Genomic DNA, 27,534 nt, shown 5'->3' with positions numbered 1-27,534 from the left:
AGTTAATGAAAAGGTATTGATATTTAATTATGGATTGATATTCTTGAGTCCTGCTTGAGAACAACAATCCATTACACTAACTCCCAGAATAATGTTTCCTCGAACAAAAGATGGTCTCCAAGTTTCAAGTTATTTTAATTAACCATTGAATATTAAAGATGAGGATGACAGATTATATTTTGATTTACTGGACTCACTTGATTATGGAGTTTCTGTTGCTGGCAAATGTAAGTAGGATGAGAAGGAGAAACATTTTATACATGCTTCAAGTAAGCTTGGTTCAGGTATATTTTCATGACATGTGAGCTTTCTACCAAATGTCCAATCACGATTGGTTAATCGACTGCTATTGTTGTTTGGTAGTAAGAACGCTGAAAACAAAAATTGTTTCAATGAAGCATCAGCCCTTTTACACCAGTAAATAAATATGAAAATAATTAATAAATGTTAATACATATAGATTTTAACCCATCTATAATAATAAAAAGCTGTGTGTGTGTGCCAGTGTGTGTATGTGTGTGTGTGTGTGTGTGTGTGTGTGTGTGTGTGTGTGTGTGTGTGTGTGTGTGTGTGTGTGTGTGTGTGTGTGTGTGTGTGTGTGTGTGTGTGTGTGTGTGTGTGTGTGTGTGTGTGTGTGTGTCTCCTCCATAACTCCAAAACCACAAAAAAAGCAGCCTGAAACTTTCCATGCATGTGAAGAAAACTCCATGGAAGTGCAAAGTGAAAATTGGGTGTTTGGGTTAAATAAAACACCCCTTGTGAAGATAATTAATGGCATTCTTTAATTATATCTTTCATCAGGTGATCCTTGGCCAACTCGCTCTCTGGGTCTTAAGGTGTTTTCTGGGTAACCTCGCTGGAGTCTGAAACCGCCATGTTTTTTGGCCTGCTCAACCATGCCTTGACATGGAACAAGCCGCAACGATTTCTTAACGATAAAGTTTTTCTTTCACTTTCCTCACTCATATCGAATGCTTGTTCATCATAGCTACCAATCATTGTGTAAATCGCTTTTCTAAATACTATAGTTTTCAAATTAGGAGCTTGGAGTGATTTCATGCATTATATGATACGATTTTCCACAGTCCACACTCACGAACTATTTAAAGTATGTCATTGAAATATTATTTCAGTTTTGAGGATCGGATATCGTCCAGACTAAAGAAGTGTTGAAACATGTTGAGAAATCTGAAATTTAAAGAAATAACGAGTCTTATAACTAAACCTATATATCTGTTTACTTTAAATAAGCAAGGCTATGTCCCTCCTCCAAACATGAGTCGAAATTCGTGAATGCGTTACAAAAGCATGACAGCCGGTCAGAAAAATCATATTCAAATAATTCCGCTCAATTCGTCACTTCTGGAATCATTTGATACCACATTTTTGGGTTTTACTCATTATAAACGCTTCCAGTCACTGGAAAACGAAGAAATATAGAATGTTTGCCAAAAAAGAGGGGTTAACGTGCGTCAGGTTTGACCGAAATATGAGGAGATAAAAAGCCGTTTTCACATAATAGCAGAGCTATCACGGCCATTACGGGCTTCTTTATCAGAAAACAATGACGTGTTGTTTGTGCAGTGCCACAAGGCACACGTCTATAGCTTCATCACTTCTGTTGTACCTCGTTCACGTGACCTGCAGACCACTTTCATGTGCATAAGAAATTGACAGACCTGCATCATCAGTTTCGTCGGGAATTGTTTTGCACGATCGGCCATCAATAGAGGCGATTCATGCAGATCGGTATACTACAATTACGATGTAATACATATAATTGATATCTTTATTGCAATGCAGCTAAATAGTAAAGCTTATCATCATTTATACTCCCCCGTGAAACTACGGACACATATTACGCACGTGAACTGAGGAAACATCGCTCTGTACAAGCAATTCGTCGATCTTTCCGGCGAAACGTGTTGCAGAACAAAGAATTCCGAACATATTCTCTGGGGGAAAGGCGATTAATATTCCAATAGACGTATGCGAGTATGGCTACTCGGGGTATGCAAATGCGTTCTATGCGGACATCACAAAACTAGTGCATCGGAATCAACATTTTTCGGAACAAGAGATGTAAAATCGGACAAACGATGAATTTCGTTGCCGCACACTTTATTACAGACGTGTCCTACGATATGTAGCTACGTAATGGGAATAGAATATTCAACACTGGGCAAAGGTATCCAAAAAAGAGGCAAAATTATAACGTACCGAATTCCATGAAGGCAATGTAACGCATTAGGAAATTTTGACTCGCATGCACAAGAAAATGTGAAATTTCCAAATCATTAAACTTATCTTTTTCTACTGTTTGGAGAATTATATTGAGTAAACAAAAATATTTAGGAACATGACAAAATTAACCAGCTTCATTGAGCTCTATGATTTAATGCGTTAACTGATCGACCTCACGCGCTGGCCCCTGGAGGGACTGCCAATCTATAGCATCTGCCAGATCTATGTCTCTTGCATGTCTATGTCGATATTTTCGGAGGTTTTACGAGGTGCTCTACAAGGAATCAAAGCAAATCTGGTAAAAAAAAAACGGACATTTTGAAAAAAATGTTTTCAAGTTTGTGCAGACCTCGAACAATTGATACATGCTCATACCACATGATACATGCTCAGATGAGCAGGCAAAATGGCGGATATTCTGCAATGTTTATTTCATGGAAGCAGCTTCATTGAGTGATATGATTTAATGCATTCACTGCAAGACCTCACGACCTGTCCCCCAGAGGGACTGCCTATCCATAGCATTTGCCAGATCTGCGTTTATATTTTTGGCGGTTTCGCGAGATACTCGACAAGGAATCAAAGTAAATCTGGTAAAAATAAATAAATAAATAAATAAAACCAGATGCTTTAAAATAGTTATAATACTTGCGCGGACCCTGAACCATTGCACCACGTGACAAGTGCAAAGACGAGCAGGCAAATGGTGCTTTTTCTGCAATGTTGATTTCACGGGCTATTGAACTTTGCGATGTCTCCAGCATTGTTCTGCAGTCAGCTGCAACTATTTTGTGGATGAAGTCATTTTATTTCATTAACTGCTGCATGCACAGAGAAGACGGGCTTTCAAGGAAAAGGGATAATTTATGGTATGCAGCAACAGCCTGGCCAACCGTTCCTTATCAACCATTTAATTGGAGTGCTTGCATGAGTGCTTAAGCCACTTGGCAAACACCTTACAGTCAAAAGCAGTACCACGCTACGTCCTGAGAGAATCGTTCACTCACTGCAGACACTCTTGCCCACCATGACAGCCTGAACGAGTGGTTAGTGCTCCATCAGCCTGAGCGAGTGGTTTGTGCTTCCTCAGCCTGAGTGAATAGTTCATGCTCAATCAGCCTGAGCGAGTAGTTCATGCTCCGTCAGCCTGAGCATGTGGTTCGTGCTCCGTCAACCTGAGCGAGTGGTTCGTGCTCCATCAGCCTGAGCGAGTGGTTAGTGCTCCATCAGCCTGAGCGAGTGAGTCGTGCTCCGTCAGCCTGAGCGAGTGGTTCGTGCTCCATCAGCCTGAGTGAGTGATTCGTGCTCCATCAGCCTGAGCAAGTGATTCATGCTCCATCAGCCTGAGCGAGTGATTCGTGCTCCGTCAGCCTGAGCGAGTGGTTCGTGCTCCGTCAGCCTGAGCGAGTGGTTCGTGCTCCATCAGCCTGAGTGAGTGGTTAGTGCTCCATCAGCCTGAGCGAGTGGTTCGTGCTCCATCAGCCTGAGCAAGTGATTCGTGCTCCATCAGCCTGAGCGAGTGATTCGTGCTCCGTCAGCCTGAGCGAGTGGTTCGTGCTCCGTCAGCCTGAGCGAGTGGTCCGTGCTCCGTCAGCCTGAGCGAGTGGTTTGTACTCCATCAGTCTGAGCGAGTGGTTAGTGCTCCATCAGCCTGAGCGAGTGGTTCGTGCTCCGTCAGCCTGAGCGAGTGGCTCGTGCTCCGTCAGCCTGAGCGAGTGATTCATGCTCCATCAGCCTGAGCGAGTGGTTTGTGCTCCATCAGCCTTCCATGAATTACAAGCAATCAAAGAAATTAAGATTGGTAAAACTCGGTTGTCTCCCCAAGAAAGACAGAAAATAATCAAAATATTAGGGTCAGGGCTTCCAAAATTTTGAATTTTTTTTTCTCGACATACAGGTAACTAGAAGGATGGAAGCGATTGATATTATCTATGATTTGAATGACACCATTACCATCTCAAACTCCACTAAAAAGGAAGATTACTCCAAGGTAAATGCTTCAACTGGAACAGACTGGAACACAATGGAACAAAAAGCCTTGAAATAAATAATCAACAAACTTCCTTGAATCTCGCCAATAGTTTCTTGTTTTGTAAATTTACATTCAATTCGGCTGCAAATTACCAAATGGGTAAGTCCAAAGATTACCTCCAAAGAATAACTCTAAAGAGTTATTCTCAAGGGTAATTCTAAAGTGTAATTCTCGAAGGTTTTCAATAAGTAATTTAAAGAGGTTTCTAATGGGTTTTGTTCACTTCTCGGCTTTGCTTATTTCATATTTAAAATGCGAAACTGAAACATTTCATTTGACCATGGGTGCAATTTTTTATTTTTAGATCTGGAGAAAATATAGTACATATTAAAAAAAATGAGGTAGCCATCAAAAACGAAGTGGGTGGGGACGAGAAACTAATAATTTATTTTACTTGGCCTTACTTTTTAAATAGCAAATCAGAAAAATACACATCATATCTATTTTGTAAGGTATCAAGGGATAGATTAGCATTGAGGTGGTCTGAGTGTTTGGGTTTCGCTTTCATAACATTTCGCAATGACGAGGTTAATGGAAGGAAAAAAACGTGTGTCCCAGTTAGTTTTTATGACCCAGTGATAAACCAACAGCTTGGTTTTCTTCCTGGTTACTCAAACATTGGACATGCTCCTTCTATTGTTGCACCAATTGACAGATGCCCTGAACTTCAAGTGAGAGGTCAAGGGAATTTCTTCGGGACTACTTTGAGCTTTTGATGTAATTTGACAGCCACCTCTGCTCATTGGCCTTCTGTTAAAAGCATCTAAGGTACACTTCACATATGGAAAACGAGTGTGGCTCTTAATGTATCTTTTTTCGACTTTCATCTTAAAAGTTGAAATCCTTCGTTGTGGTACCCTGGAACCAATCCTGTTTTGAGCCTATACCAGCTGCCTTTACACCTCCTTTGTATCATTTTTCTGATTACTCCCATGTTGGTCAGGTTCTCAAACTATTGTAACATCAGGATACAGCTGCATCACTCTCAATCGATTCAGAAAAATATTAACAACTTGTCAGCTACTTGTAACATGACCTTGAATGCAGTTTGAAACTGTTGCTCTGTCGACCTCCAAAGACACTTGACAAATACTTCAATCCTCTGTCCTCACACTTTGGCTGAACTTTTATCTTCACACCTCAGTTTAAACTATGTCTGTTCACCTCAATGCACACATAAAACACCTGGCATATCTGGTTGAACATGCCCTTCGGAAGTTCTGCTTGTACAAACACCAGGCTTACATACCTCACAGTACTCAACCCGAAGGATCAGAAACTAAGTCTATAACAGAAGCAGTGGATATGCTTTGTGACCAAATAATCCATCTTGCAGACCATTTGGTGTTTTGGTGTTAAGTGACTATCCACTGCAGTGGGAATGTTTTATCTGCATCCTTGTTAAAGTACCTAACATAACCTGCATTTGCAATTCAAGCATTCTCAAATTGATCATGCTTTGTTTGTTTTGATACTTTAGAGTTCACAAAAAAAATAACAAATCATTAATTTCACCTCGAATGGCTTTACACTCTATATATGCTAATATATAGAGATATGGTGTTCAAAAAAAAAATATATATATATATATATATATATATATATATATATATATATATATATATATATATATATATATATATATATATACCAATATTATAGATATCAATAATATGCAAGATGTGGTGTTCAAATGGACCACGCATTACTTTTTACAGATATGTAATTGCTTATTCCTTATTTGCAGAATGAGGTTCTTCTGTTCTTTTGCACCATTTTCACAACCAATCTCGACATTGTGCATTTAAGATGCTTTCCAACAAACAAGGAAACCCTTTGGGGATAAATGTGAGTCGAACCTTCCGATACCGTCCTCCCAGTACTGTAACTGATCTGAACACGAACCCAGTGGCATGGCCGATCTCAGACTTCTGAGGATACAGGATGAATGCTTCGGAACTTCATTGCTATTTGGTTCCCATGTAACCCTGTATGCAGGAGCACCTGTCAAACGAACTTAGAATAGGAGAGGTGGATGGACAGACAATCAGGGCTGGCTTCGCACACATGTTCAAACCTATCCAGCAACACGTGACGAATGAACAAACTTATATTTGCTGAATTAATGCTGGAAGGTTTCTCAAGCGACGAGGATGTTGCTTTGGTGACGTAACGCCAGATCTGCTTGCAGGTTTAACGAGTAGCAGCTGTGAACGTTAATATAAGTCACGTGGACCTTCTCTGCACGTATTTCTTAACTTGCACGAGTTTTGCACAATGACCACGTGGTTTGGCAGAATGAGGTGGCTGTGATGTTGGGCAGTCGCCCATGAAATAGCTTTCAAAAACCCTGTCTGGCTTATTGATGTACCACGATGGGAAACATGACTGCATAAAAGTAACTATGCACTGGTATGTGCCCGACAATGGTGCAATTCAATCCAAAACATAACGAATGAAAAACCTTTTAAATACGACAATCAGTCTTTTTCCCCTTCTTTCTCCAAATTGTCAAAAACCTATTCATAAGCAAATACAGACCACTGTGTCAAAAATGGCTTGTATATTTATGTTATAATTCAAGTGAGATAAGCTACATCATTGATGCAATACTTAAACCTTTTAGCTATCAAGTCTTGGTTTGATTCACGGTCAGAATATTAACTGCCACCCTGGTGATTCGCAGGTGGGTTGTTGCATCAGTGAGTGCACCATCATTCAGAGGTCCATGAGGCAGGATGTCTCTTCTGCTGGCATTAGTTGGTGGATGTTAAACATCACATGATGCCTTTCGCAAAGAATAGGCCATGTTGTGGCAGCACTCTAACCTAATTCCAAATTGCTGCATTAAGCAGCCATGGGGTTCTTCCTACAGTAACCACAGAGGTACCCTCAGATGTAATGGTTTTTGAAAGACGATTGAAAAGAAACAATAAAAACGTTAATACAAACACAAGCAACTGTGAAGTTAATATAATTTGCTGACTTTCTTGTCATGCATGAAACTATATACATATATGTACACATGTACCCTTCATATTAAGTGCATGGATTTTTACATATATATATATATATATATATATATATATATATATATATATATATATATATATATATATATATATTGTTACATATATATATATATATATATATATATATATATATATATATATATATATATATTGTTACATATATATATATATATATATATATATATATATATATATATTGTTACATATATATATATATATATATATATATATATATATATATATATATATATATATAGTTATCAATGTTGAATCGTGTGAAAATACATAAGGGTCGTTTGTCATTATCAAAGAATGACTAACGCAGGCACCAATTGCAGGATCACACAAAATCGTGCTCATACCCAGCCCACTGATGAGTCCTTCCCATTTGTTTGGCAATGACCTCAGTTCCCAGGACAGCTCGCATTTGGCATGTCAAAGAAGTAAATAAAAGCTCACGATCAAAATTTACAAAGAGTTGGAGTGCACCCACATGATCGAGCTTTCACACATGGCCATCTAACTGTGTGTTGTTAACCTCCGCCATCGAAGATGGATGGAGGTTACTGTTTTCACCCCTGTCTGTTTGTTTGTTTGTGAACAGTATTACGGAAAAAACTCCTGGACGGATTTCGACGAAACTTGGTGGGGGGATTAGGTATGGTCCAAGGATCATGCCATTAGATTTTGGACTCGGTCCAAAGTCCAATATGGCCGCTATGGCGGCCATTTTGAAAAAAATATTTGATTTTTTTTTTTTTGCATTTCTACATGTTTTAAGTGATTTCTAACCACCCCCCCCCCCAAAAAAAAAATTTGTTTGGAGAAAAAAACAACAAATTTTGCACCTTTTTTTTCAAAAGGTGGTTTGGGTTGGAGGATCGCTTGAGGACGGGAGCTCTGCACTGGGCCACGCTATGAGAGGGTGTAGGGCACCCTGGAATCGTGGCAACACCAATCCGTATCCCTGTGTCGTAAGAAGCGACCAGGATTGCGTCAGGAAGGGCATCCGGCGTAAAACCTATGCCAAAACCTAAAACCTATGCCAAAACCTATGATGCGGATCATAACGGATGATCCGCTGTGGCGACCCCTAACGGGAGCAGCCGAAAGACGAACAACAACAGGTTTTGCACTCTACCGAGTGCTACCCCTCTCGTTGCTTCCTGTATTTGCCATATTCTGTTCACATGAGCAGCAGATTAATTCAGTCAAACCAACAAAAGTGCTTTGAATTTTTTTTGTTGAGCTCAAAAAAAATTGGACATAAAAATCTGTAAAATATTTTTGCAAGCAAAGCTGCAGTGTGTGTGTGTGTGTGTGTGTGTGTGTGTGTGTGTGTGTGTGTGTGTGTGTGTGTGTGTGTGTGTGTGTGTGTGTGTGTGTGTATGTGTGTGTGTGTGTGTGTGTATGTGTGTGTGTGTGTGTGTGTGTGTGTATGTGTGTGTGTGTGTGTGTGTGTGTGTGTGTGTGTGTGTGTATGTGTGTATGTGTATGTGTGTATGTGTGTGTGTGTGTGTGTGTGTGTGTGTGTGTGTGTGTGTGTGTGTGTGTGTGTGTGTGTGTGTATGTGTGTGTGTGTGTGTGTGTGTGTGTGTGTGTGTGTGTGTGTGTGTCGTTTTATATCTTTTTCCAGTGTACGACTGTAATTACTTCTTCTTTTAGCAGAAACGATGATAATTTTGCTGTGAGTGATTTAAATCCTTTTTCGCAGCTTCACGTGTCCCATAAACGCATCGTGATGTGAATTGCCGGACTTTGTTTCAAATTATAGGGCAGGTTTTTAATTTGCCATGTAATGGACTCTAAATCACTTGAGGAAGAGGTTTTCAGGAATTGGCATCTGGTGGTTAGTTGTTTGAGGACATGCACCTGCGTAGCCTGACTACCACTGATTTACCCTCAAAGTCCATCCATTAATAGATCTGCACAAAAGTGATTTGGACTCTTTGTTTCAACATATTTTAATGGATGCTTGAGCCTGCAGGGAATTAAAAAGATTCATGAAGGTGCAGAAGATGCAATTTGCCTGCCTTTCTATAAAATTGTACTCATTTTGGCAAACCTCAGAAGGATGACAGGCTGTCAACCCACTTGGTGTTATTTAAACCACACGACAGGAGGTGGAACTCAGGATCCTGAGATCTTAAGTCAGCCACCTTAACCTGAAGCCAACAGCAGGCTTATTCCCAGCAAATGACGGATCAAATTCATCAGTCAATATAATATAAAATTATAGTGTTCTCTTATTTTTCGTATCTCACGGTATTTTATAATAACCACAGAAAATAATTAATTATCCCCCCAAAAATATAAGGATGTTCAGTGTTCAGAGATTATTTAAATATCAATATAACATGAATGTAAGGAGTGTATGATTTGATAGCATTACTATGTCCTCGTCCTTTTTACTCTGTCCTTACCATTTTGTTCTAGTCTTGTGAACCTGTCCTAGTCTTCGAAAAATCCTTTAACTTCCCTAAGTATTCCCATATTCTTATGGGGTCGGCCAAGGAACATTTTGGCCCAAGTCTTTGATGAACTTGCTGGCTTCAACCTGCCATTCAACTGAAGATGGAAGGAATTTGTAAATGGTTCAGGTTGCTGGTGATTCCTCGCCTACTCTTCGCAAAAGGCGTCGTGGGATCTTTAATATTCACCTAATAATGTTAGCAGAAGGGACATCTGCCATCATGTCCGCTTGAGGTCCGACACACTTGGTGATGCAACACCATAACCACGAAGCACCACAAATCGGCCAATTTCTAGTCGGGTCGAGAATCGAACACAAACGACACAGATCAAAGGTAACTCTGCGCCATTCTGTCAGACTTGCACAGAGTTACTGACTTACTTTATATAATTGTTTAAAATGGTGTGTGTGTGTGTGTGTGTGTGTGTGTGTGTGTGTGTGTGTGTGTGTGTGTGTGTGTGTGTGTGTGTGTGTGTGTGTGTGTGTGTGTGTGTGTGTGTGTGTGCGTGCGTGCGTGTGTGTGTGTGTGTGTGTGTATGTGTGTGTGTGTGTGTGTGCGTGTGTGTGTGATTGGTTTCTCTCTTTAGGGGTTTGAGGGGGTGGACCCAAGTCCTCTGGACTCAAAGTATCCACGTTCTCTTCAGTAAGGGATCCCAGTTCATATTTCAAGCTGTTCAACTTTGTTGTTCTCAGAGTTTTGTTCTGATGACTCTTTTCAAGATCGTCACCGAACCCCTGACTGCCTCCAACTGTAGTTCATTTGTAATAATATTCCCAGGGATGGTTTTTATATCTCAGTGAGGTTCTTCTTTGTTATTCCTGTTGCTTCAATCATCACTGGTGGTGTAATTTTGATACTCTTCATCTTCCAAGAACTCTTGATCTCATTTTTGAGGTCCTGGTATTTGGTCATTTTTTTGGGGGGGGGGGGGAGATACACAGTTGAGGCTCATATGAGAGCGAATACACAGAACATACAACAAGTGGAGAATGAGATAACAGGAGCGGGAGAGGGAAGGACAAAACTGTGTGGAACAGAGACATTAGGAGATCTGTGTAAGGGAGAGGGATAGGGTGGGGGACAGAGAGTAAACAAGATGTGCACTACAGGGACTCTCAGGTCCTTACACGACACATTTCTACATTATTTAACCCAAAATCGCTTGGTACTGATCTCTCAATTAGCAATGCTATCTTTTCCTTTTTGTTCCTGAGAACGATGTCCGATCACAAAACTTTGTTTTCTCTGTTCACACTCGATGGGACCGTCAGGTCCTACGTGAGCATGACGTCCTTATTTTCAATGATTCCCCTCTGTTCGTGTTTCCTTGAGTTTTCTGGAACTGGAATGTTGAATTTTTTTCAGATGTGCCAATGATCCCTTTACATACTTTGTTGTACCATTGTGTGTAAAGTTGTTCTCATATTTGCTTTTTACATCCCAAAAGCAGGTCATTAGTACTTTCTCTTTCTGTCTTGCAGAATCCACACTTGGCCGTCTGTCTCAGTATCTCTATGTTTTAATATCCATTGATGTGTTGTCCTTCATATTGGGCAGTAATTATTACTCGTTCTCCGTCCCAGTTGAGCTAACCTCTTCTTATCCATTCCAACGAACATTCTTTGTCGATCCCAACTTGGTCCAATGCTTTTTTTTGTATTTTCCTGCTCTTTTTGTCGTTCTCCCAGTTGTTGGTGTATATTTGTTGATATTTCTTTTTATTTATTTTGTCTTTTTTTCAATCGTTGGGGCTGTATTTGTTGCTGTTTCATTTTCCTTTGCGGTATCTTCTATCTATCCACACCTGTTTTTGGAAACTCCTTGTAAGGTTAGTTAGGGATACTTTTTTCAGGTTTGTTGTGTTCATGTTTGTTTACAAATTTAATCCAATAGTCTGTTGAGCATTTCACATTCTCAGCTAGTCCTAGACTCGTCGCTCTGCGCACCTGGTTGAGTTCCATCAGGCCACTCCCTCCCTCTCGTAATAACAGGTACATTCTCAGGATGCACTGGTTTTTGTAGATTTGTAGATTTTTGTCCATTTTTTTTTCTTGGGGAGAGGTACGTGTCAGGATCAGTGTACACATACGACTCAATACAATAGTTTTAGCCATGTCTTGGACCTGGACTCCTGTGAATACCTCGTTTGTAGAATATTTCGAACACCTCTCAAATGATTATTTGTTTTGGTTTCATAAGGGGCAAGAATGTATCTTTTTTTTGAAGAGAACTTCTGATGAAGTGCGAGACGTGTATTGCATGTTCATCGTTTACGCAGTGATTACCGTACCACTAAAATTGTTTGCAGCAGGCGATGAAAGCAGTGAACTGATGAAAGGAAGAATCTGCCAAGACGCATTTTTCATTAAAGTTTTACAAATAAAAAGTGAAAATAAGGGATTGAACATTAGAAAGGCTTTCTCATGAGCAGCCTCGAGGATCTTGTATTGCTCAATATGGATCACCTTTCTCATATCCCGAGGGCACAGGTTCAAATCCCATCCCTTTAGAGTACAGAAATGGGAGACAATGCAGACATTAATGTGTTGGACACTGCCCTAATGTAGTAATATGGACGCATGACCAAAAATCGAAACTTCTATCATACAAAAGTTGTTTGACGTTAAAAACTACTGTAGGACTTCATAATGAAGGAATAAAACAGGAGGCCTCACTTTTGGCCATTTAGGGCAACCCTTGTGCGAACAATTAGTGTTTCATGATCTACCAGTGACGTGTCCACAACACAGCAGTCTCAAAATCTAATAAGAACCAAGTTTTGGGGAGTACAAGGAGTGATGGCAGCTTTTCCAAGATGGGAATATAAATCTCTGTCCATAATTAAAGCGAAAGTGAACAACAACCGCGCAGCCTCAAATGGCCTCCCCTGCAATGTCGTGTGACATGTGACGTCACTTAAGTCAATTGGACATCCCGTCATTTGATTTCACAGAGAAGGCATCCAATATACCTCCCAAATCTTCAACTAGTAAAAACACCTCTAGTCTGAAAAAAAACATCTCTTATTCTCAGATGAGTGCAGACAATAATTGCAACCAGCCGCAGAAGCCCTCCCAATTCCTCCCCCCACCCCCACCTCCCTTATTGCTTTTCATTAAAGCTGGCCTCTTATTTAAAGACATTCCTCCATTATTCCCAATGCTCTTTCTCCAATGATTTACTTGCTTGCCACTTCAAACCGCGCCCTTGTGGAGTGCAACCAGACGATGTAACTTAATAAAACGTCCCCATTGAAGTTGTGTTATTTACGGCGTGTGCGGCCCGACTCGTCGGCCTGCTTTGTGTACCGCCTTGCCGTGACAAACGCACATTACAAACGTCATGGGGATTCACGGCACCATTTGCCATCGCACTGCGTGTCGCACTGCTCTGCCCACGACAGCGACTATCTCTACGTCACAATTGTGCTAAGCCTGCAAAATGTACACTGAAAAGGGTCTCGCATCAACAATACACTTCACCAGCAAAAGCAGTTATTCATTCTACCTTGAAAAGAGTGTTACATCGTAAAGAAGTACACCCCGCTAGGGTAACAGAGAAGATGAGGGTAACTGTGATGGTATACTCATGATGTCACAGAGGTAGCTGTTTTTATTTATTTATTTTATTCCTTGCAGTAATCCAAAGTTAATGGGAGAGATTGCACATACTGTAAATTACATGTGGGACAAAGACATTTACAGCAGATGTCTTTGTTCCATTTGACATCGGTGTACTTTGACATAACCCTCACCCTAACCCAAAGACATTAAAAGACAATAGACAAACGCAGATGATGCATGGAATTTCAACCTGCGTTCCCGAAATCACGAGCCACACAGGTTCCAAAATTAAAATAAACAGCACAACCTTCTCAAAGCAAAGAGAAGGGGACTCATTAATGATGCTAAATAACAATTTTGAAAACTCAGAATTACTAAACGTGATTATCAATTTCACTTTCACGAAAGCAAGCCATCATCTCAGGTCTATCCCCATCCCATGATCTTTTCTAACCCCTATCACCCAATCCAAACCAGCCCTCTGACTTGCAGGTTACCATGTATTCTTCCCTCCTTTCTGTGCTCTTTTCCTGTTCATTCATTCCCTTGCCTGTTTTGTCCTTCTGTTACCCGACTATCAACATGTTGCCTTTTTATCCTCTATCACCTTGCTCTTCCATGAGCCTGGATTATCGAAAAATAGGTGCAATACCCCTGGGTGCTCACGTGGTAGCAGCTGGATAAGAAAACCAGGGATCCACTGATTGGCACAGATGACCCACAAAATATGTAATGGAAAAGAAAGTAAATTTGTGCCAATTGAACCTATGGATTTTATTTTTTAATGCCATGAACAAACTTTGGTACATCACAGCAGATGAAGGTTGCGGTCAAATGTCATCAAAATTGTGTGTGCAGATATATGACAGAAGTAAATAGACACCATGATTTTTTTAAGCATTAATTTATTTAGCATTTGAAGTACATTTGATCCATTTTAATACTTGCACTCGTATTTGGTAGACTTGCCATTTGCGATTTCAACGCTTTTACTCTCAGGTATAGAACTATTGAGTTCCGAAATTTTTTCTTGTGGGATTTCTGCCCAGGCTTCATGCAAAAGGTTTGTCAATTCTGCCCATGATGTTGGTTTCCTGGAGTTTTTCTACACAACTCGATCCAAGATGGTCCAGAGGTGTTTAATGGGATTCATGTTAGGAGACTGACTTGGCCATGGAAGTCGCTTGATCCCTTTTCTGTCCTGCCATTCTTTGTTGTTTTTTCGCAGTGTGGCATGGAGCTCCATCTTCCATGAACAGAGTGTTGTTTTTGACCATCTGACCAGTGGAGAAGACATGGAGACGTTCATCCTCAAGGACAGAAATGTATAATCAGAGAGTTGATGTTGCCAACACACTCCACAAGCTCTGACTGACCAACGCTCAAGATGGATCCCCACACCATCGCTGAAAAAACCACCAAAGAGAACTCTTGATTGGGAAGTCTCCAGACCCGTACACATCCATTGTCAGAAAATTGATCAAATTGAGACTCATCTGAAAAAATGACAGTTTGCCAAAACTCCAAGGGTCTGATGACCATCTCGTCAGCCCACTTCTTTCTCCTTTGAATGTTGGCTGGTCAAAGAAGAGGTTTTCTCCTCGCTGCTCTCCCATCGTAGCCCAGTTGATGAAAGTACCGCACGGAGGTTCTTGAGCTAACTTGGACCTCCTCTGCAAAATCTGTTGCCTTGCAACGGGGAGTTTTCTCAGTGGACCGCTTAACAGCTCAAAGACACCTTTCTGAGGGCCCAGGTCGACCAGAATGGGAAGCTGTGGATTCCTTGCCTTCGCTGGTGAATTGCACAATCACCAGATTGACCGTAGAAAGTGGAATAGCAAGGTTCTGATCTATCGGATGCTGCCTGACTCCACCGTCCGATTGGCCAATGATTCGTCCTCTGAAAATCAGAAAGGTCGTGTGCTCCCTGGGTTCGAGGCAGAGTTAATTGTCGAACAAGACCTAGGAACAACGGTTCTGCAAAGAAATAGTCGAATATAAGTACAAATCACTGAGTAAAACTGCATTTTACAGATGAAATGAATAAATTTAAGGTTCCTGTTTATTTTTGCCATGTCTATAGTTTTGGAGAAGAAAGCAAATACATATCTTGCTTGTGTGCAAGATATCTCAAAAAGTTGTGGACGGATCCGGATGAAATTTGGGGGGGGGGGGCAGGTTCGGTGTGTGACAACGATGAACTGATTCAATTTTGGTGACGATCCGGATCCAGGTCTGGCTACTAGAATTTTTAAAGTGATTCTTCACCATTGAGAGTTAGGGCCAAAAACGATATACAGCACGATATCCTGATCCGGATCTAATAAATTTTTTTAATGATTCTTCACCATTGAAAGATGGGGCTAAACCGATATGTAGCACGATATCTCAAAAAGTTGAGGACGGATTTAAATGAAACTTGGTGGACAGGTTGGGTGTCTGACCATGCTGAATTGCTTCGATTTTGGTGAAGATCCGAATCCAGATCTGGATGTGAGAGTTATTTAATTTTTAAGTCATGCTTTACCATTTAATTGGAAAAGAGGGCCAAAAACTAAATATCGCGTGGTATTCAAAAAATGTATTGTCCCAGTATATTCTTGTGGATCAGGCATTAAGTCGCAGAGGTATGCGCTCTACCGAGTGCCCTTCTAGTTTTATATGTATCTGTGTCGAAGTGAGAGGTAGATAATGAAAGCAGATCATACAAGAAAGTTAAACAAAACGATGTTGTCGAAAAATGAAATTGCACATTTTCAGCCGGTGAGGCCACACCCGAAGGACCACATGCCACTGCGGGCCCAACACAGCCACTGGCGTCTCTGGGCGTTTATAAGCATTGCAATGTATCCAGCGATTCATAGATATGATAATCAGGCATTTGATAATATGAGTGAGGAAAGCGAAAAAAAAAACTTTGTAATTAAGAAATCATTGCGGCCTGTTGAGCAGGCCAAAAAACATGGTGGCTTCAGACCGCAGCGAGGTAACCCAGGATGTGCCTTAAGACCTCATTGAGAGTGAGGTGGTTGAGGATGCGCTTGATAAAGGATATAATTGAATAAGGCCATTAAATATCTTCAAAAACTGTGTTTTAATCAACCCAAACACCCAATTTTCATTCATTCACTCCCATGGAGTTCCTTTTGTATGCGTGCAAAGTTTCAGGCTTCTCAGCTTCATGGTTTTGGAGTTATGTAGGAGACACACACACATACTGCCATTTAGTAGTATCGATAGTTGATATATCAAGTCAATCAGATGAAAATTGACGATTTATGCAGCTTTGACCTTTGACCTATGGAATTCAAAAACAATAGGCTTCTTGTGGTGACCACCACTAACAGCTGTTTAAGTTTTGTGAAGATTAGAGTAAAATTGTGACCTGGAGGCGATTGACTTGTACAAATATAGAGCAAGTAAAAAAAGACCTAAAATGTCATAGACCCCATTGTTTTAGTAATTTTGCTGTACGGAGTTAAAGGGCTTGACCATATTTATTTACAACTGAAATGGCCGCCAGTCCACCAGTCGACCATCTTTGATCAAGTTCTAAAATAAAGTGAAGTGCCGTTGTTCGCCATCATGTACTGTTCTTGTGCCAAGTTTGAATAAAATCGGACCATGCATGTCTGAGAAATAGTTGGGGACACATTTAAGTAACAAAATGGCCACCAGTCGGCCATCTTGGATATGATATCGAAAATAAATGACGTGCAGAAAAATGTAAGCCATCATTCTTTATCTGTTTGCCAAGTTTCAACAACATCGGTAAATGCATATCCAAAAGATGGTTGAGCGCATGTTCGATACTGGTGGTATTTTTACAGCGCGGCGACATCGTGCTGTTATATAATTGGCTTTTCTGTCCTGTGTCTTCTGTCACACTTATGGCCAAGTACGTCCCTTTGATCTGAGGGCTATAAGTAGAAATTTGTCCAATGTCACAACTCTTCCCATCATGCATGCTAATTCACCGTGTCTATATTTAAATTTTATAACTGCAAAATTGTTTCATCATTCTTAACCTAGACTTTTACTGCCCCCAGCCGCGCGATATCGAAGTATTCGCTTCTTGTTTTTAATGAAAATGGCTGCCATGCCATTCTACCAGTCGGCCATCTTTGGTCAGATTGCAAAATCAAGTGAAGTGCATGTGTGTGCCATCATGTGCTGTGCTTGGGCCAAGTTTGAACAAAACTGGACCATGCATGTCCGAGAAATGGTTGAGGATGTGTTTGACACCTGTTTTTTTATTACATTAAAATGGCCACCAGTCTACCATCTTGGATCTGATGTCCAAAAAAAAATGACGTGCTTATGTACACCAACATTGTTGTCTTTGTGCCAAGTACAATTGGAATCGGTCCATACAGCTCCGAGATATGGTTGCAGATGCATGCACACTCACACTCACACGCACGAACGGACCCGAAAATCGACACCAAATCCACTGGCCCCCGTTTCGGACGAAGTCCAATGGGGGCTAAAAATAAAAGAGACCTACAGATAAAATATACTTCGATTAAGCAACAAGCAAACAGCGGGTGAACGCATCGCCTCCGTGCAGTCCACCTTCAGTGGTGCACGCAATTTCCAGTTTAACAAACATGCTGTTCCTACAAAGTAAGACTAAGTACTGAACTGACCTATGTACTGTAGTTTATTAAAAAAAAATAAAGTGGTAATGATGTCATATCCAGTATTTTCTCTTGTGCAACAATAATAACACCTGCAAATGTTATTCTTGCTCTGACAATGATTAGCACCATAAAGGATCTTTCAATTTACATGTGTACAGGCCCTGAGTGAAGCTTCACTCTGCGTTGCTCAAAGGTAGCTGAGTCCACCTGTTGGAAGCCATTTCGTTGCTGGACTTGTACGTACAGCAAAGAAGACATCCACCAATCTCTACATATAGCCAACAGGATAAAGAATACTTAAATACACTCAATTGCATTGTAAGGAATCCAGTGGTAGGAGAGCCCACAATAGTTTTCTCTATTGAAACAGGTGTTCCAGAACTCCACCCAAGCTCATTAGAAGCACACCTTGTTCACTCTCCATAACCGCAAGGGGTGCTTTTGGCATCACGTGGCACACCCTGGATTGGATGCTTTAGGCACAACGTTCGGAGGAAGTCATGAAGGATAGCAGGGTGGGACCGAATAATGAAAGTATAATGAAGGCACACCTGTGTGAGTTTTACCCCCATTACACGTGCCTTCGATCACTTTGATCTCTCGACGAACAACTTGACTCAAACGTGACAAAAACTGTTCTGTGCTTCAGTGTTTTTAGATGTTCTACAGAGTAACGACATTTCTCCATAAAATGAACGAATCTAAACCACCAATTATGTGTGTTCGTCTCGTGCATTGCCTCATCTTGATAACCCCGTAATGCCCCTTCTTGTTCAGACTTGAAGGGAAAATTGGAACCTTGCACGGAGTACTCGAGCAGCGGTGGACAAGCACCTGGGAAATGGTGTGAGTAATCCAACGTGTCGGAACCTAATTTGATTGTGTTTAGGGGTCAGATGTGGATGAACAAACTGATAACAGCAAAGCGAATAAAATGGTTCTGTGTTCTGTATGAAGCATGATATGATGAACATCGTTCGTGCCTTTGGGGTCATGTGTCTATTACTTATGTGTGAGGATTAGGAGTGGGTGCTTGGGGGATGTCGTTAAGAGTGATGGGATGTTCAGAGTAAGGGGGAATGGTTCTGAAAAAACACCACCACATTTGAGGAGGTAATAAACAGTTCACCTTTTGTTTCGAGCCAAGGATAAACCTCATTTTCAAAAAAAAAATGTTAGGTTAAAAATTCTAAAAGTTAAAACACTTTTAACGTGGAATGTAAACTAAGTCAATGGTGTTGCTCATGTGGGTGTACATTGGGGGTGTTTCCTGTATTATGTAACTCAGGGTTGTGGGTAGTTGACTCAGTGTTACAAATCATTGTAGGGGTGGGGGTGGGGGGGGAGAGTATAATATTACAAAGCTTTATGTAATAATTATTGGGGGTCTTTGGCCGAGCCCAAATAGTTTTCGATAGAAATGCGTTACATAATATATAGACGGCTCCTTGGAAACTTTTCCTTCAAATAAAAGCTGGGATTATTCTGGGAATTTTGTATTTGGACTTGAAGACATGCGTTTCAATGACGTGACGTCATCAGGATGCCTGGCTTTCCCGATGGGAAATTTTATGGGTTTAAAAAAAAAATCATAAACAGATTTGGGAGCGAGGGGACTGGCTTGGGTAGCCCAAGAATTGTTTCCTCATCTATCAAGCTGCTCCCAATTAATTTATAAAACTTACAATTATAAATGTGTATCCCTGTACTTCATTTCCACCAGTGTGTACAAGAATTAAATCTGTTACTTCAAGGAGCAGTGTCCACCATCCGTGGTGTGCCCGATTGTCCGTCACACCTTATTCTAAAAGGTTCCTGCTGTCCTAGAATTTTTTTTTTAATTGTACCTTTGCAAAGCTAGTAATAGATTAAGTTGGAACAAAATTTTCAAAGTTGTAAATCGTCGTGTCCGTGTAATCATAAAAATGGCTTTTAGCAGGATTCGGAGATTCACGTATTGTTTCGAACAGTACCATATTTATTATTAGCTCACCTGGACTTTAATCAGGTGAGCTGATGCGATCGAGCAGAGTCCGTAGGAGAGTCAGTGAGTCAGTCGGCCAGTAAATACTTCAGTCATTATCGCTTCAACCAAACACACAATTTTGATGAAACTTAGCCACAAGCGTCATATCTGATGCCGAATGAAGGTTGATTGACAGCATCAAAATCTGCGCTCATTAACATGGTCTACAGGGGTTTTTTTGACCCCCCCCCCACCCCTGAAGAGCAGAGAAGCTTCTTGTGAGCCAACGGCCATCAATTTTTTAGTGCGGACGTCTGTGTCTGCGGACGTCCTCCTGCAGTTGGGTTACTTTTTCGATCCTCGTGGAGGAACTCTAAGTCTTACTCACGTTGTTGTTCTTCTTGTGGACTTTTTTGTTTCACAGCCTACAGTTTTCATCGAAACTTCCTGAAACTTGGCATATATATATATATATATATATATATATATATATATATATATATATACATACATATACATACATATATATATATATATATATATATATATATATATATATATATATAGCCTGGTGTGTTGGCGCAGTGGTTAGGGCAGCGGCTTGGGATCCAAAAGGTCCTGAGTTCAAGCCCCGTTGGGCCACTGAATTAATACACCAGGGGGTTGACTCAGCCTGTCATCCTTCCGAGGTCGGCGAAATGAGTACCAGTGTACTGGGCCGGTGTATACCCCGGTTAAAATAGGTGTACCATATCCCTGTGTCGTCAGAGGCGACCAGGGTTGCGTCAGGAAGGGCATTCGGCGTAAAACATGTGCCAAATCACTATGCGGATCACACGGATGATCCGCTGTGGCGACCCCTAACGGGAGCAGCCGAAAGAAGAAGAAGAAGAAGATATATATATATATATATATATATATATATATATATATATATATATATATATATATATATGTAAAAATACCCTGCGCAGACAGTAACCATCTCCGATTTTGGAAATTCCTCCTAGAAAAAAAAGTTATGACGTCAAAATATCTCCGCTAATTGAAATCGCCGAAAAAAAATTATCTCCGAAACTAGGCAAGCTTTTTGAATTCTGTTTGCGGGAATCGAACAGGGCATTAGCAGAGATGAGTTATCACACATATGAAACTTCACTATGACGTCATATCAATTTTTATGACGTCATTCCTATTTTTTTTTTGACATTTTTTGTTTCACAACAAAAGTTGAAATGAGCAAAACTTAAAAAAAAAAAAACGTTTTTTTAAAGGGTTGCTCTATCCCAAAAGATACCAACAATTCATGGCTACTTCAAGGAGAAAGAAAAACGAGAAACACTGCTGATGAAGATAACACTGCTGGTTGTCAGATCACAATGGCCATGGTGGAATGATGGTTATCTGATGGTACCTGTTGAACGCGTCATAATTGTCATAATTCATTTTCAACATGAGGATAAAATTAGAAACCCCCTGATCATTGTCAAGCGAAATCAACTTAAATATTTACCCTTACCGAAGGAGAGGGTAATGCATTTGGGTCCTGTTTGCTTGTCTGTTTGCTTGTCTGTTTGTCTGTTTGTTTGTTTGTCCGCACAGAACTTTTGTGATTTTCTCCGCAACTGTGTGTCGGATTGAAGCAGAATTTTCAGCAATGGTGCGACGACTTATGTGGAATGTGGTAGCCATATTGGAAAAACTTTGGACCTCTGTCTATCTGAAACCACACCAAGTTAAAATTTGAAACTGGCACATAGCAAGTACTCATGGGAAATAAGTGTGATTTTAAAAAATGATTTCAAACGTTCCTTCATTATGATGTCATAATTGCATATGTTTCGCGCTACATCCAATCAGTATGAAAATTTTTGAGGGTCATCGAGGGATAAAATGGTCCACAATTTTTTTTTGATGATGTCATCGGTCACATGATTCAGAAGCCATATTGTTTTTGAAAAAAAAAAGAACTTCATAAATCTTCTCCGAAATGGCTGAACAGATCGAGGCAAAACTTTTCACATATGACCACCTATCCATGAGGAACAAAAGTTTCACACGTATGACATCATAGGTCACATGGTTTGGCAGCCATATTGGATTCACCCTAAAACATAGAAAAAATATTCTCCAGAATGGCGAGACAGATCGAGGAACGGCGTGTACAACGTTGTTTAGGAATAATCGAGAGGTCACATGGTTTGGCAGCCACATTTGATTTGAGAAAAATATTATATAATGTTTTCTCTGAAACTGCTTAATCAATTGACGTGAAACTTCACAATTGTGATTTCGTCGTGATGGGAAATATACACTACATGACCAAAAGTATGTGGACACCCCTTCTAATTAGTGGATTCATCTATTTCAGCCACACCCATTCCTGACAGGTGTATAAAATCAAGCACACAGCAATGCAATCTCCAAAAACAAACATTAGCTGTAGAATGGGCCGTACTGAAGAACTCAGTGACTCTCAACGTGGCACCAACATAGGATGCCACCTTTCGAACAAGTCAGTTCATCAGATTTCTGTCCTGTTTGAGTTACCTCGGTCAGCTGTAAGTGCAGTTATTGTGAAGTGAAAACGTCTAGAAGCAACAACAGCTCAGCCATAAAGTGGTAGGCCACACAAGCTCACAGAATGGGATCACCGAATGCTGTAGCACGGAAAAATCGGCTGTAGTAGGTTGTATCACTCACTACCGAGTTCCAAACTGACTCTGGAAGCAACGTCAATATAAACACTGTTAGTCGAGAGCTTCATGAAATGGGTTTTCATGGCCGAGCAGCCGCACACAAGCCTTAGATCACCATGCGCAATGCCAAGTGTCAGCTGGAGAGGTGTAAAGCTCACCGCCATTGGACTCTGGAGCAGTGGAAACACATTTTCTGGAGTGATGACTCACACTTCACCATCTGGCAGTCCAACATATGAATCTGGGTTGGAGGATGCCAGGAGAATGCTACCTGCACAAATGCATCATGCCAACTGTAAAGTTTGGTGGAGGAGGAATAATGATCTGGGGCTGTTTTCCATGGTTCGGGGCTCGGCCCCTTAGTTCCAGTGAAGGGAAATCTTAACACGACAGCATACAATGGCATTCCAGATGATTCTGTGCTTCCAACTTTGTGGCAACAGTTTGGGGAAGGCCCTTTCCTGTTTCAGCATGACAATGCCCCGTACACAAAGCGAGGTCCATACAGAAATGGCTTGTTGAGATCGGTGTGGAAGAACTTGACTGGCCTGCACAGAGCCTTGACCTCAACCCCATCGGACAACTTTGGGATGAATTGGAAAGCCGACTGCGAGCCATACCTAATCACCCAACATCAGTGCCCGACCTCACGAATACCCTTGTGGCTGAATGGAAGCAAATCACCCCAGCAATATTCCAACATGAAGTGAAAAGCCTTCCCAAAAGAGTGGAGGCTGTTATAACAGCAAAGGCAGGACCAACTCCATTTTAATGCCCATGATTTTGGAATGAGATGTTGGACGAGCAGATATCCATGTACTTTTGACCATATAGTGTATGTTTTAAATTTTAACTTGATCGGACACATGGTCTGGCATCCAGAATTATTTAATTTTTTATCATTTTTTTTTAAACCAGGCTCACTTGCCTGTGCCGGGGTGAATTTGAGGGTGGAGGAGAAGCAGCTGAAATGCGAATCCTCTCCAGGTTCCTCCTGATGACTTCATCTTTGCTTTTTGGTTGTTTGGGTTTCTTCTGATTACTCCAACGCAGGACTGTACCTATTTGGTCGTCCATTTGATTTGGATTTAATTTATTTTATTCCCATTCTAAATTCAATTGAACAATAATAATAAAACGTCATGGGTCAGGGCCAGGTGTCCGATCAAAGCGGGGTTGCATCAAAGCGGGACGTCTTGGTACCCGGTCGTCATTGTCAGCAGTTAAGTGTAGTTCTAATTATGTCTCTTAATGATTACGTAACACACCAGTACACAAACGCCACACAAACGAAGTCCTGGTGAGGGTCTGCAATATCTCATTGCTCTTTTTCTTGTTCTAAATGCTGTTTCTGTCCTTCATACTTGTTCAAAAAACAATGTTTAGAATGAACCCGTGCAGAATATTGTGTCATCTTCTACTTAAATAACAGAGCCAATTAATCCCACCTATTGTGGGGTAGGCCAGGAGTCACTAATGGGAAAGCAATAGCAAACTACCCAGCATACCCTAACCACCCAGCACAATTATTTCCCAAGTGACTGTTTCGGCAGCACCGACATTCCTTCTAGAGTGCAATACATCAGATTGATTGATAACACTGCACCTACCTTAGCACAGTAGCCGATATCACAGGGAGAATTATTTAAGTTATTACATAAACGAAATAAATAAAAACGTAAAATTTTGACGTTAAATGATCTGAGTCAAGCAAGATTTGATATTTTTAAAGTTTTTAAAACGTCTAAAGCTCCATTTTTAGTGTTTGAGCATCACCGCATCGTATAGTTCATTGGGGACATGGGGGTGAGCGAGGCTGGAAATCAGTTTCGCGCAAAAAACACGTTGCCATTGGACCTTGAGAGGAAATAAAAGATTAAGAGTTCACAATGAACTGTGCCCTGCTGTTAATAATTTTGGAACCCATTGTGTACATCCTTTGTGCCACTTCCATGAGTATGCTATAAGGCACTCTACTGGGGGAAGAAGGAGGTTAAAGAAAAGTGGATTCAGCATTCAATTTAAATAATTTCTTCAACCCATGTGCCTACTTTGGCCCTCACGTATCACGGTGGCATGAAACGTGTCTTTTAATTATATTAGAATTAATAATGGCTCGGTAAAATAGTAAGTGCTGGCACTCTTTTTGGGAGTTCCTTGCTGTGGGGTCTTTACCAAAATTATTGAGTCCTTTACAAGGCTAATGCAACTTTTTTCCGTCCAACAAACTTAGCCAGGACGCCAAACAAGCTTTGCTTCTGACTGTGTCCGAGACAATAGTCCATAAAAAAAATCCGCCTCGCTTTGACGAGTTGCAGGCAATGGGGTGGGTATAGAGACAAACCCCTTTGCGTTGGGCGAGCCCCCCTGTTGTCCTCTTTCGAATTCCCACAAAAGGCAGTTCTCTATAGCCATATAACACTGGGCCGCAGAATGGAATGAGATAGTTCGTGCTCACGATGTTAAAAGGCGCAAACTGAAAACGAGAAGCATGGCTTCAGATATATTTCCATTGTGATCTCTAAATCTTTACAACAAGATTTCTAAGTCATTACATCGAGATGTCGAAATAATTACAGGAAGATCTCTCAATAATTACATCAAGATCTCTAAATAATAAACATCAAGATCTCTCAATCATTGTAATGAGATGTCAATATTGACAACAAGATCTCTCAATAATTACATCAACATCTCTAAATCATTACATCACGACCTCTAAATCATTACATCGTGACCTACAATTCATTACTTCACGATCTCTCAATCATAACTCCGCGACCTCTAAATATTTACATCACAATCTCTAAATATTAACATCACAATTCTAATTATTTACATCACTATCTCGAAATCTTTACTCCGTGATCTCTAAATCTTTATACCACGATCTCTGAATCTTTATATCATGATCTCCAAATTTTTACATCACAATCTCTAAATCTTTACAGCGTATTCACTAAATCTTTAGACCACTATCTCTACATCTTTATATCGTGATTTCTAAATCTTTACATCACAATCTCTAAATATTTACGTCAAAATCTCTAAATATTTACAGAGTGATCTCAAAATCTTTATGTCACAATCTCTAAATCTTTCCAGAGTGATCTCTAAATCTTTGCAGAGTGATCTCCAAATCTTTCTACCACTATCTCTAAATCTTTTATCGGGATCTCTAAATCTTTACATCTCATTCTCTAAATATTGACACCACAATCACTTGATCTTAACACCATGATCTCTAAATCTTTACATCGCAATCTCTAAATCTTTACATCACGATCCCTAAATATTGACACTGCTATCTCCATATCTTGGCACCATAATCTCTCGATCTTTACACCATAATCTCTCGATTTTTACACCATGATCTCTAAATCTTTCTATCGCGACCTCTAAATCTTTACATCGCGACCTCTAAATCGTTACATCGCGATCTCTAAATCTTTACACCGCAATCTCTAAATCTTTACACCACAATCTCTAAATCTTTACATCGCGATCTCTAAATCTTTACACCACAATCTCTAAATCTTTACATCACGGTCTATAAATCTTTACACCACAATCTCTAAATCTTTCACCACAATCTCGAAATCTTTACATCACAGTCTCTAAATCTTTACATCACGATCTCTAAATCTTTACACCACAATCTCTAAATCTTTACATCGCGGTCTCTAAATCTTGACACCACAATCTCTAAATCTTTACATCGCAATCTCTAAATCTTTACACCACAATCTCTAAATCTTTACATCGCGATCTCTAAATCTTTACATCGCAATCTCTAAATCTTTACATCGCAATCTCTAAATCTTTACATCGCAATCTCTAAATCTTAACACCACAATCTCTAAATCTTTACATCGCGATCTCTAAATCTTTACATCGCAATCTCTAAATCTTTACATCGCAATCTCTAAATCTTTACATCGCAATCTCTAAATCTTAACACCACAATCTCTAAATCTTTACAGCGTGGTCTCTAAATCTTTACATCGTGATCTCTAAATCTTTACACCACAATCTCTAAATCTTTACATCGCAATCTCTAAATCTTTACACCACAATCTCTAAATCTTTACATCGCAATCTCTAAATCTTTACACCACAATCTCTAAATCTTTACACCACAATCTCAAAATCTTGACACCATAATCTCTAAATCTTTACATCGTGGTCTCTAAATCTTTACACCACAATCTCTAAATCATTACACCACAAGCTCTTAATCTTTACATCGCAATCTCTAAATCTTAACACCACAATCTCTAAATCTTTACAGCGTGGTCTCTAAATCTTTACATCGTGATCTCTAAATCTTTACACCACAATCTCTAAATCTTTACATCGCAATCTCTAAATCTTTACACCACAATCTCTAAATCTTTACATCGCAATCTCTAAATCTTTACACCACAATCTCTAAATCTTTACACCACAATCTCAAAATCTTGACACCATAATCTCTAAATCTTTACATCGTGGTCTCTAAATCTTTACACCACAATCTCTAAATCATTACACCACAAGCTCTTAATCTTTACACCACAATCTCTAAATCTTTACACCACAATCTCTAAATCTTTACATCACAATCTCTATAACTTTCACCACAATCTCGAAATCTTGACATCACAGTCTCTAAATCTTTACATCACCATCTCTAAATCTTTACACCACGATCTCTAAATCTTTACATCGCGGTCTCTAAATCTTGACACCACAATCTCTAAATCTTTACATCGCAATCTCTAAATCTTTACACCACAATCTCTAAATCTTTACATCGCAATCTCTAAATCTTTACACCACAATCTCTAAATCTTAACACCACAATCTCAAAATCTTGACACCATAATCTTTAAATCTTTA

At 40.1% G+C, this 27,534-nt stretch overlaps 1 long non-coding RNA gene across 2 annotated transcripts in view; it reads left to right on the top strand.

Moving 5' to 3' along the window:
* The window catches only part of LOC147027220 (uncharacterized), a 106,740-nt gene that overhangs the window by 65,451 nt on the left and 13,755 nt on the right, over positions 1-27,534 (top strand). For both annotated transcript variants that reach the window (XR_015058735.1, XR_015058736.1), the window contains exon 5: positions 18,766-18,834. This is a non-coding gene — a long non-coding RNA (uncharacterized LOC147027220). The remainder of the gene's footprint in view (positions 1-18,765; positions 18,835-27,534) is intronic.

The sequence above is a fragment of the Eptatretus burgeri genome, chromosome 5 (assembly GCF_056783735.1).
Source record: "Eptatretus burgeri isolate ZD-2024b chromosome 5, Ebu_testis_v1, whole genome shotgun sequence".
NCBI lineage: Eukaryota > Metazoa > Chordata > Myxini > Myxiniformes > Myxinidae > Eptatretus > Eptatretus burgeri.
The sequence above is the reverse complement of the archived record's forward strand: the minus strand, read 5'-3'. Positions and strand labels throughout refer to the sequence as shown.